Source organism: Phascolarctos cinereus, unplaced genomic scaffold (assembly GCF_003287225.1).
Source record: "Phascolarctos cinereus isolate Bilbo 61053 unplaced genomic scaffold, phaCin_HiC Scaffold_1;HRSCAF=81, whole genome shotgun sequence".
In the NCBI taxonomy this organism is placed as follows: domain Eukaryota; kingdom Metazoa; phylum Chordata; class Mammalia; order Diprotodontia; family Phascolarctidae; genus Phascolarctos; species Phascolarctos cinereus.
In genome coordinates this window covers 113,504,576-113,517,235 of record NW_027555514.1, presented here as the reverse complement: position 1 = coordinate 113,517,235, position 12,660 = coordinate 113,504,576, and the positions used below count along the sequence as shown (strand labels likewise).

The following is a 12,660-nucleotide window of genomic DNA, read 5'->3' as shown; positions in this document are numbered from 1 at the left end:
GCACAGCGGATAGAGCACTGGCCCTGGAGTCAGGAGGACCTGAGTTCAAATCCAGCCTCAGACCAAACACTTGATGCTTACTAGCCGTGTGACTTGGGCAAGTCACTTAACCCCACAGCCTAGCAAAAAAAAAAAAATGGTTTCATGAGGTCAATCCCTCTCAGTCAGCCTGCCCAGATTATACTTATAGGTAGATGCCTGTCAAAATTCATGGTTTCTCACTTCATTTCAGAGATTTTTAAATAGACTGCACTTGGCTAAGGTTTTAGGCCTTATACTCCAGATTTCCTGGGATAGTCCTGATTTTAAGAATATAAAAGTGTACTTTTTATTACAAGGCTTTCTGGAAGAAATAATATACCCTGTCATCCAATGTATCCCAATTTCTGGTTCAGAAAACATGTTGCAAATAATGGATCAAAATCCTGTCAGCCTCATTATTGCCTCATTATAGTTCTTAGCCATAATGGGCACCATTAGCCTCTTTGTGCTTTCACCTCCTTTAATTAGGGCCTCAAGTTCCCTTTACTTACATAGTAGTAATTTCATTCTACCTCCTTCCTAGAGATAGTGGGATCTATGAGTAGGTAGGTGACAGAGTGGATAAAGCACCAAGCCTGGAGTCAGGAAGCCTTATCTTTCTGAGTTCAAATCTAGCTGTGTGACAGTGGGCAAGTCACTTAATCTTGTTTGCCTCAGTTTTCTCATCTGAAAAATAAGCTGGAGAAGAAAATGGCAAATACTCTAGTATCTTTGCAAAGAAAATCTCAAATGGAGTCACGAAGAGTCAAATACAACTGAAAACAACTGAACAACAAAATTATCATTAAAATTAAGGAATATGATTTAATGGCCTCGAGAAAAACTGTACCCATCCCTGAAAATTTCTTGAGTTACATAATCAAATGGGAACCTAGAAAAAATGTGCACATCTTGTAATTTGATACCAATCTCCTTTACTTTCAAATAAGCTGATACATAATTGCATTTGTTCTTTCCAGAAGTAATGTGATAAGATTTCTGAAGATGTCCCTCAAACACATTTACAAGAACTGAGTGGGTAGTCCCACGGGCAAAAATGAAGGGCTACTCTGTCTACTAAAACCTGAAACATGCTGTGAAGCTCTACACACACACACACACACACACACACACACACACACACACACACACACACACACACACACACACACACACAGAGCATCCGCCACCAAGGTCATGCACCCACTTGAGAGACTAAGCCAAGATGCTAGCTTAGAACAACAGAAGAAGAATCCAAGTTTCACCGAAGGGCAAAACAAGTATTAGCGACCAAAAATGGAATATTATTCAGACAAAGCAAACAAGATAGCATTAAGCTGGAAAAAAAGAAAAGAAAAGAAAAAGAAGGAATGAATTCCCATGAGCTCTGTCTTCCAAACACCTATGGCTGGACATTAGATACATTTTGATTTGAAATCAGTCTTCCATAAACTCTGTTTATATACTTTTATATGTAATTCTGTTTGCTCTTTAATTTTGAAGAAATTGTTTTAAAAATTCCAACTGTCAAGGCAGAGTTAACCTCCTTATAACTGTCCCAAAGGAATTCTGGGATAACTCGAAGAAAGTTCTGTTCAGTGGAATTTCAGGGAGAATGATAAGTAATGGGAGAGACTGTCCTTTACTCCTGACAGCTGAGTGCTAGGGAGCCCTGAATTCCTGGTTCTCTTGGCAGTTGTCTTGTCTGTGCTGTTTAGCCCCTCCTTCTCCCGAAACGGCCACAGAAATGCTCAGCTCATCCCACTTCCTGAAGTCTCCTCCCCACCACCATTTTTTCTTGGGGTTTAGCTTATGAGTCACTTGAGGTGACCTTAGATCCAGATCTGTTTCCTCAGGTCACTGCCAAGGAAATTCATCTCCTGCCTGGAACACCACCCTGACGCTACTGGTGCCAAAAGGCCTCTTGAGCCTGCCTCAGTGCTGCCAATTCTCCATCTCTGAAAGGTGAATATGATTTTTTGGAAACAGCCAAAGGTCTTACAACCTTCCCCTTCCCACCTCTTCTGTAACTCCTTTGGAACTGACTCCCCTTTTGGAATTCCTTTGGAATTCCCTTCAAGCTGGCTTTAATAAAGAAAGATGTGCAGGGATACACATAGATCTATACTTTTTTTTTTTTGCCTAACCTACCCCAAAGTTGATTATAAAAATAATTACAAGATTACAAGAAGTTCAACTTTATCTACAAGCATCTGAAAGGTGCTGCCCATGAAGGTGGACCTAAACCCTGCTCCCTTACTCTGGGGACCCACGGAAAGGCTCTAATTGGTTTTCAGTAGCTTCATCTCAAAGAACAAGCTTCGGGGGCCACCATCCTGTTCTATAGTCTACAAAAACTGAGCACCTACTTTTGGGGCATCTTTTTTGCTTTTTACTTCTTCTGGAATACAGGGAGGGGAGTGAGGGAGAAAGGGTTTTTCCTTTTTCTTACTACCAGGAGTCACTAATGGCAACTAGCAGGAGCTGCCTGGGCTTGCCCAGGTTGTCACAGAAGGGAGTTCCCAGCGGCCTTTTAACTTGATTCTCTTTTCTGAACGCAGGGTAGAGGGTAGAGTCCCTCACGCTTTGAAGCTACTTCATGGGAAACCCCAAGTTCAAGTTTTACAGTTTCAGCATTCAGGGACCAGACCCCCAGAGAGAGAAAATTTCTGTTAACAACCTGCTTCTTAAAAGAATAGAATGTCCTGGCATCTGAAGGCCTAAAGCTATGTGATTGAGGTCAGGAGATGTGGTCCTTGTTAAATTTCCCTATGATTACTGAGAGTTGCTCAGATGGCACAGGGTGAATGGGGAACTTCCCCAGGAAGTCTAAAGAGTTTAATGGGTTTAGAGCATCATGTTTCTGTATTTGTTATGGACTCCTGTGCGTCCTTGGTGTCTTACCATTCTGCACACTAAGTGACTTGTAGAATCTGGGGAACCCTATTACCTATATTTGAGAAAACATAGAAATGCATCTAGAGGGGGCAGCTAGGTGGCACAGTGAATAGAGCTCTGGATTCAGGAGGGTCGGAGTTCAAATCCGGCCTCAGACACACAGCACTTACTAGCTGTGTGACCCTGGGCAAGTCATATAACCCCACTGCCTAGCCAAAAACAAAAAACAAAAACAAAAACAAAATGCATCTAGAGGCAGAGGCAATGAACCAAAGATAAACTGACACTCTTGAGGGCCAGGATTAGAACTGGTCCACAAAGCCTCATGTCCTTGGAGGCATCCTAGGCCAGAGATGTCAAACAACTCATGGCTATCCAGCTGCAAGCAGCCAGCAAAAGAAAGAAAGAAAAAAAAAACCAATTGGGATAGTTTAACAAAATAAATGAAAATACAATAAAACACTGACAACGTTAATTTGTGATTTTCTAAGTCAATATGGGGCCTGTAGGGATCTGTCTCTATTTGAGTTTGACACCACTGCCCTAGGCTATAAATTACACTGACTGACATAAGTACCTAACAAAGATCTAAATATCCAACCCTAGTTTTTCTGCTATATCCCACTGCCATATCACCAACTACATATCTAACTTTTCACAGTGGATGGCCTATGAGCATCTCACACACAGCATGTTCAAAATAAGACTTGCTATCTTTCCCCCAAAACCTTCCCCTTCCCAATCAGAGGCTGAATCTGGCTACTGGGTGGCAAACTGGCCTGTCCTATTCATTTAAGCTCATATCAATATCATATCACTTCAAATCACACTATAGCTTTTCTGCCTCCAAAATAACTGTCCTCTAATTCACCACTCAGCAACTGGTTTTTGTCTACCAGCATCATCCATTTTCATATGACCAAGCAGAACAGTGCAAATGAGCCAAAGCCTCTGTTCTTGGCATTTCCATCTACCAGTTGATGGGAAATACCATGAGAACACTGCTAAGAACCTGTATATCACCTGAAGGTTCCCTAAGAGTGGAAGGCCAGCTATCCCAGTCATACAGCAAGTTACACAGTCGTATTCCTTTGTGACATTTCGCTCTCACTTAGTACCAGATTCATCTGCTACTCTGCCAAATGATGCAGGAAAGCTATTTAGGACTCACTTTTAGGGTCTGATATCCTGGCATTTTCCAGGGTACACATATTAAATAACACATCTAAAATAAATACTACTTATCACTACTATGTTAATGTTGATTTAGCCTATAATATATTATATATTCAATATTGTTTAACCATGTTACAAGAGAACCTTTTTTTCATTAAGTGAAATCTAAATACCAATAAAATTAAAAGCAGATTAAAAACAAATGGAAAAAGAAAATTAAATCTCATTAATTCATTATTTTAAACATATGAATAAAGATATGAATATATACATTTTTTTTGAAGATACACATTTCAGGAGCAATTAAAGTTGCTATGAAAAGTCAAGTACAGCACTGTATTAACATGACTGTAAAATCCCACAATTATCTGCAGATTCCTTGGGGGTAAAGAATTCAGTGGTAACCCTGAGAGTGAAGCCATCTACAACATGCAGCACATAAGAAAACAAACTTAAAAATCACCCCCCACTGAAGGGCAGGGACTATCTTATATCTGTATTTGTACCTCCAGTGCTTGGCAGAGTGCCTGGCACTTAGTAGGTGCTTCATAAATGCTTACTGACTCTGACTTTGAAATGGAGCTCAAGTCAATAACATTAGAAAGAAACTTTCAGTCCTTCAGGGCTCTGCTAGAATACTGATCAGGAGATGAACCTAGCGCTCCAGGGGACCTAATGTGTCAATGTGATTGGTAGTTGGAATAAGATCCCAGGAGTTTATAAAAATTATATATGATTATAGGAAGCTACTGGCCACATCTACTCTTTCCACGCCTATCACTTCTCATTTCCTGTCTAGCCAGTTTTAGGTAGAGAATGTGCTTTGATCTAGCAAATGTCTCCAATAGTTCCTCTACTATGCCAAAGGGTTTCTGATCTTCTGGATGGTCAGTCTTCTGAATATTACAAGTCGATTCTGGTCACTTGATGGGATTAATCAAAAAAGCTCTCTGTTTGGTCAGTATCTTTTCTCATATCTCATAAGAGGCTCTCATACACATGACAAGAACAAAATTAGGCTTTTGGCTAAATATGGATCTCTACAGCTATTGTGAAAGTGGACATCAGTCAGTCAGTCAGGGAAAGTCTAACTCTCCTCAAAGAAGACAATAACAAACAGCAGCTAGAGTTGCTATCTAAGGGTGTTGCAGCAAAGCTGAGGTTGGGAGCTCCAAAAGCTGGGTCAGACTGACAGTAGCGGTATGTACAAAACCTCTAAGAAGCACGTTAATTTGCCAAATTGTCAAAGCTATACTATATATAAAAATAATTTCTTAAAATAAAAAAATCAGTAAAATGGTCAAAACAAATAGCTGCCATTTAGACTTGGTCAATTTCTGAGAAATCAGACTTTCCAATAGGTCCTGGCCAATATTTCCATTAATATCTCCTGTCACTATAATAGAGGAGAAAAGCAATAGGCTTTAAAAATTCAACTTCCCTTTCAGTTTAGGCTGTCTGAAATTTAAAATTTAAGATATCCATAAAAATCTAAGTTCTCTCATTTCACTAGCCACTTTACCAAAATAATATGGCCCCAGTGACATTGGCCTCTACCAATTCCAAATATGTGAAATATGAATGTGTCACGACCCCACTTCTCCGTTATGATTCATCATCCTGTGTGTCATTTCTCTTTGCTACAGCTGGAGCATCCCTCCCTGAGACCCAAATGAATTAGTCATGACTTCTCTTACCCTTCCTATCTAACCCTCCCTGCTCAATTAACAGCCTTGAGAATATCTAAGATGATTCTGCTCATCCGGCTTGTGGGGGATGGCATTACTGTAGTTATTTTATATGTATTTACAACTCTCAATTCCATTCATATTGGATATGGTTTCAGCCCAGAAAACATGAATCTCTGGGTAATGTTACCAGCTCCCTCTCTAGGTGCCAGTAATACAGTCAAGTAAAATTTTACAGATATGTATCCCTTAGCATTTTCCTGTTGTTCACAGTCTCCCACACCCAACTGTTCCTCGTCAACTTCTTCAGCTAGAATCTTCCTCATTAAGCCTTTTTTTCTCAAACTGTTTCTCATCAGTTCTATTGCCATGTTCTGAAGAATGTTTCCTTTTTGACCTCTGTCTCCCCTCTTTTCAAGCATTTATCAAAGAATATTTTTAGTCTTCTCACTGAATCAGACAGATGTTTTACCTAATTTTCTGTATTATCAAGGTTTTTCTAGAGAGTACCTTTTTGGTGCTCTGCAGCAAGACTCTGAACGAGAGTTATAAGGCAAAACAAATGCGTCTTTAGCATCCTTCCTCCCAGCTCAATTTTCTATCCTTTTCTTTGGTCCAGTGTTCACATGCTTTCCATGGCTTTTCTCTCAGGACAAATACTGAATCTGATTAAGCTAACTCATACCATGGGATCACTGACAATATGTAACCCCTTCCTGGATCATACACACTTTAAGCGAAGACCTAAGAGAGAAGACAATGCTTAGCAAAAAAAAAAAAAAAACCCAAAGGAATCATCAGTGACAACATTTTAAGCATCACCACCAGAAAAAGACAGTTGTGAGCACAGGGTACTTCAGGAACATCTTAAATGACATCCCACTCCCTCACCTACCTACAATCAAGCTGGTCCTTCTCAGAAGCCGTATTATCAAAATATAGGGAAAATATCAATTTCATTTTACCACAAACAACAGAATTCATCCTTACTAAATATTATGGGGTTTTTTCATAAAATTATTTTATTTGTCTCAATTATTCTCTGAGGACTTACTTATATCACAGGAAGATATTTATGACTTAAGATGTATATAATCTAAGTCATTCTACAATACAAGATGTCCTTGGGGAGGGTGGGGGGGGAGGAAGGAGGAGAAAAAATTTCAACTCAAAAGCATATGGAAGTAATTGTTGATAAATCAAAATGAATTAATTTAAAAAATAAAAAGATGTTCTGCACAATGTCCAAAAAAATAAGGCAAAAAGGCAAGGCACACTGTATCAAAGGCAACAATCTCAATATGCTCTTTAAAGATGACACTGCGCTATTAATGGAACACTAGAATACTACACAAAACCCTTCCAGAGAAATTCAAGATCAGACAACTGGAGAACTATTTCACAAAGTGAATTACAATAAGGAAATTATAATTTTCCATAGGAACAATGTTCTATCTGGGGGGTTACATTCCTCACTGAGCACACAGTATAAAACAGTTTATCACAGATGTGGCCCATTACTAGTTCATAAAAACAAAGATATAACTACTATAAACCTCTATAATAATTTGAAGCAGTAAAATGATGTTCCAATGCTCTCATAAAATTGGCATAAATATACTATTCATGTTGATTATACAAGAAGCCTCAATGTACCATATGTACATATTGTAAATAAAAATACATCTCCACTACTTCATAAATCTGATCTAAAAATAGCTATAATCATGAATCATTCTGTTGGCTTCCATAAGAATTTAAAAGAACTCTGAAGCAATCATTCGGATGGCCCAGATCTCAAGAGAGACAGAGGAAAAAAAAATGAAAGCTGAAGTATTAAAAGGAAACATTAGGGAGGAAGTAGCCAATGAGGACCAAGTTCTTATCAGTGCATGCTCAGATTTGCCCTTCCTAGTGAATTATGGAGAGAAGGCACATGTACCCTCTGCTTGGTTCCACTCCAATACATGGAGGCTTGCTGAGCCTACTTCCGGCCACGAGGAACTTGAGAGATCAGTACTGTGGAGTGATGAAGAACCTTCTGGTTGGCTGCAGATCAAGACCAACGACTCTGGGGTTGTGCAGCCAGAACTGTGTCCGTACAAAGGGAATGATCTGCCCCTCTATTCAGCCCTTTATGTTTCTTTTCCTCCTTGGCAGTGAGAAAGAACCGCTGTAAGTTGCTATACAGGAGAAAAGTTTGCTGCCCTTTCTTTCCTGGTTGCCATGTGTCCGTGAGTGCATGCTGCATCTTTCTTGTGTGTTTGTTCTTTGCTGATTTTAGGACAATAATTATCCTGAGAGGGGAGCACCCAGGTGACTGAGAGATCAGTCAGAGCCATCAGAGGCTCCTAGCCCCAGTGGCAATCAGCGTAGGTATCAGAGCCTTCAAGAGTGGCTGAGGTTAAAAACAGAGAAAGTACCTTCAGAACAGAGGTGGGAAGACAATTCCCAGAGGAAGTCAGCAGCCTTAAGACTTCTAACATGTCAGGGTGAGAAGTGCTGGCTACAGACTCTAGAAAGGCACCATCCTCAGAGACCAGCAGAGAGCTGAAGAGACCTCATGAGCATTCAACTAAGGAAGGGAAACACTCCTGGGACCAGCAATTGAAGACACCCCTTTGCTACACATGTTCTCTACTCATGGACCCAACAGCCGCTATACTTTTTCAGTTTGAGTCCATTTCCCCCTGGAATCTCATGTATGAAAATGGAGAGCGAATTCCCAGGTTGGGGAAAATGTTTTGTAGCTCTGGTTCTTACTACACCTTCACAGTAAATATACTTTTCTAAAATCCAATAGTTACTAAAATTCATTGATAAAGGGGCTTGTGACTGACAGCGTTCTACTAGAAACCCCGGCGCCTCAGTTACCCATAGGACCTTGAGAGAAGTAGTAGTCAGATGCCCTCTGGAAACTCAACCTATCAGTGCAAGGGGGAGTTGGGAGAATGAGCCCATTGGGAGTGCTACAGAAATCTGAGCTGATGTGCTTCTTTTTTCCTTTCTTTTTTCCTTTCAAAAAACTTCCTTGTACCAAAGAGACAGGCAAAAATCATTTTGCTGATTTAACCTTTTTCACAGTAATAGTTAAGTATGTAATATATTTGTTATTGCTGATAATTATAATAATAGTCCTACCAATGAAAAACATTTTAAATTATCTCTATGGCCAAACAAATTATTATCTATGGCTTTTAAGAACTCTCCATAACCTGGCCCCTTCCTACCTTTCAATATCTATCAATCAATCCACTAGCATTTTTACCAAGCACCTACAATGTGCCAGGGATTATTGTTCAGTTGTTTCAGTCATGTCTCTTCGTGACCCTATTTGGAGTTTTCTTGGCAAAGATACTAGAGTGGTTCACCATTTCCTTCTCCAGCTTATTTTACAGATGAGAAAACTGAGACAAACAAGGTTAAGTGACTTGCCCAGGGTCATACAGCTAATAAGTGTCTGAGGCTAGATTTGAACTCAGGTCTTCCTGACTCCAGGCCTAGCACTATCCATTACACCGCACCACCTAGCTGCCCTTGCAAGGAACTTTAAAAAAGGAACTTTTAAAAAAGAGCAGCAAAATAATCTTACAAAATTGCTAAAGCAGGTAGATATAAGGCAGTACCTATGTATCTATGTTGTACCTCAGCCATTTCACTTTGGCTATATATAATAATAAGACTGAGATACTGGTGTTAATTAAACAGTGTTGAAAGATTGGTGCAGTAACATGAACAGTGAAAGGATGAGGCCTACCTATATTTCGTACAATATATTCATATAAATTGTTGAATAAAATTGTCTAAAATGGGTCACAAGAAATTGTACACTAATACCTCAGGAACATCTTCTTGTCAACATCCTTAAAATAGGTCCACTTGAAATTTTAAAACCCAACTTTCCCATATATGTCAATGTCTCCCCTTTGCCTCCTCTTATACTAAAGTGACTCCAAAGAGTAATCTAGCTGTCCTGGACTGAAGGTTCTACCTGGAGGTAAGAGGAAAGGATCATGTGCCCTGACATCTTCTTTTTTTTTTTTTTTGTACCATTTGACTTCCTCCTCAAGGGCATTTTAGATTCTCCACGACAGGCAGTCTGCTCACATATGCCTTTTCCCCTCAAGTCCAGCTCCTACTTAATTACCTCAGAAAAATTTATCCTCTCCTGAAACCTATCCCAAACCAAAAAAATTGAAAATAATCATGCTTTTTTAAATATTAGGAGTAGTGATAGAAATTACTCCTCAATCAAGGGAAATGAAAGCTGTATGTAAGATTTTTAATGAAACAAGACATAATAAGAACCCTAATTCATAACCTCCAAAGCTTCACAAAAATCACAAAATCCCTAAGTTTTCATTTCAAAATGATAGAATGTCAGGGCTTAAGTGACCTAAGAAATTATCTAATCCAACCCCTCTTCATTTTTATAGATGAAGAAACTGAGGCTCAAACACATGAATGACTGGTTCAAGATAACACAACCCTTAAAAGTTAGTGGCAGGTCTTAAATCTAAATGCTTCTCAACTCTCTGCCCTCAATGCTTCCTACTGCATCAGCTCCTTCCTCATTTTCCTATAGATAAACCTACTTCTTCTCAAATACCAACATTTGGGATACTATTTTTTTTTATTTCCAAGATCTAGGATGTCCAATCTGATTGTTTACAGAATGCCATCTAGCTGTGTCCTCCCCAGGTTTAGAGGCAGCAAAGTACGAATTTTTTCATTAGCAACTTACCCTTCCCTCCAACCTCCTAGCCCCAAATGACCTGAAACTTCAAAGAAATAAAAAGTGATTCTGCCCCCAAAAATGGCTGTAAATCACTACTATAATCCATGTAATTGTTTCCCTATTTTGCTTAATTAACAGTGTGAAGAGTAAGGGGATAGTTGCCAAATGTGTTGCATAAATGTGTGCAGCAAAGCAGGAGTTGCTCTCACTTCCTTTACAAGACATAATAATGTTGTTGTTCAGTCTTTTCAGTTGTGTCTCACTCTTTGTGACCTCTTGTGGGGTTTTCTTGCCAAAGATACTGGAGTGGTTTGCCATTTCCTTCTCCAGATGAGGAAACTGAGGCAAACATGGTTAAGTGACTTGCCCAGGGTTACACAGCTAATGTGTCTGATGCCACATTTGAACTTCCTGACTCCAGGCCTGACACTCTGAGTATCTGAGACATGATTCCAACTTGGGTACTCCTGACTTCAAGTCAAGCATTTTATCAGATAATGAAAAGAATGAGGGGCAACCCCCACATCCAAAGATTTTATAATTACTACATAGGAGACTGGTTCTGCCCAGCTCCACATTTGCCATGAACCTCAATGCTTATCTCACTTTGGATTGTATGTGTATGTATATTATGCCCTTCTGTTTATAGGATCTCCTGGTCAGTCCTTGGGAAATGGGACTGCCAGATGGGATCAGCGTCTGTCAGTCACTGCTAATTCTTCACCTCCACCCTCTCTCTGATCAGAAGGTAAACAACACATATGAACACCGACTCCTTTGGTTTCAGTTATAGGAGTCATATCTCTGCTTCTTTCTCCTCTTACTGAGCAAGAAGTAGAGTAAGGTCAGTAGCTAATATCCCAGCAGCTCAAGGTTGCCATTGTCTTGCCACAAAAACCCACCAAAGTACTGAAAGAGAGGAACAGGGGAACGGGCATCTAGGAAGGAGACATGGCTCCAAGCTATCATAAGGACTTCTACCTGCTGGGCAAAAGATGGGCGACCAAATTCTTTTCTCTGTACTTCCTCTTCCCAAAAGTCAAGTTCAAAACTCATTCTCAGCTTTAGCACTCAATACTCTTTCAATAAAACCTTATCTTTTTAAAAAATTTATTCTCAGTTAACTTCCCTTTCTTTAACCTACTTTGCTCCGTGTACCCATGGTGATTTACTCAGAAACACTCAGAAACCTTCCTATTTTTTCTTCATCAAAAGTATTTGTCCAATAAGAATTTATTTCTTGAAAGCACCCTTCCTCTCTTGGCACAATTTTCCATGGAATTTTAGACCACAGGTCCCTATCTGGGCTTACAAGAGATGGGGTAGAGACAGGATTGGTTAAGACTTGGCAATTTATTAGACTGGGGTGGGGGGAATGATATGAGAGGACTCGAGGGGAAAGACTAGGAAAGAACAAGTCAGAAATCAATAAACACAGCAAACCAGAGTCTAAAAAACCACTAACCCCCATTCTCGGAGAATGACTCCCTTTTCAACAAGTGCAGAGAAAATGAAGGAGCAATCTGACACAAAATAGTTATTACAGGGGCATCTCACTCAATATACAGTAAGTTCCAAACAGATATTCAATAAATATAAAATGTCACATTAAAAAAGAAGCATAAGAAAACGTATGGAGTGATCTTTCTCAGATATAGTTAGAGGAGAACTTTTAAACTAACTTCTTGTGATAGAGATCATAAAAGAGAAAATAGATAATTTTGATTAGTGAAACTGAAAAGTCTTCCACAAACAAAATCAATGAAGCTCGGATTAGAAGAGAAATTGTCAAGTAGGAAAACACGCTATTAAATGGATAGATACATCCTAAATATAAAAGGTCACATTTTTAAAAGTTATTTTTGAAAATTAGATGCTAAAAATAAGTAAGTACATTTCACAACTACTGTCAGGGGGAGAATTCCTAACCAAACAGGATCACAAAAGGCGAGAATTTAAATTATGTAAAATTTAAAAGTTTTGCACAAACAAGTGCATCTTGAGTAAGAAGATAAACTGTTATTAGTGCATCAAATATCTCTGATATCCTACACGTAATATATTGCATTTATATTCATATATACACATACACATGGATAATACATGTACATAGATATGTGTGTTAGGTATCTCAGAGAC

General features: G+C 39.2%; 1 long non-coding RNA gene across 3 annotated transcripts in view; it reads right to left on the bottom strand.

Moving 5' to 3' along the window:
- Nucleotides 1-12,660, bottom strand: part of LOC110219149 (uncharacterized) — a 256,993-nt gene that overhangs the window by 198,929 nt on the left and 45,404 nt on the right. The gene's annotated exons all lie outside the window — the stretch shown is intronic.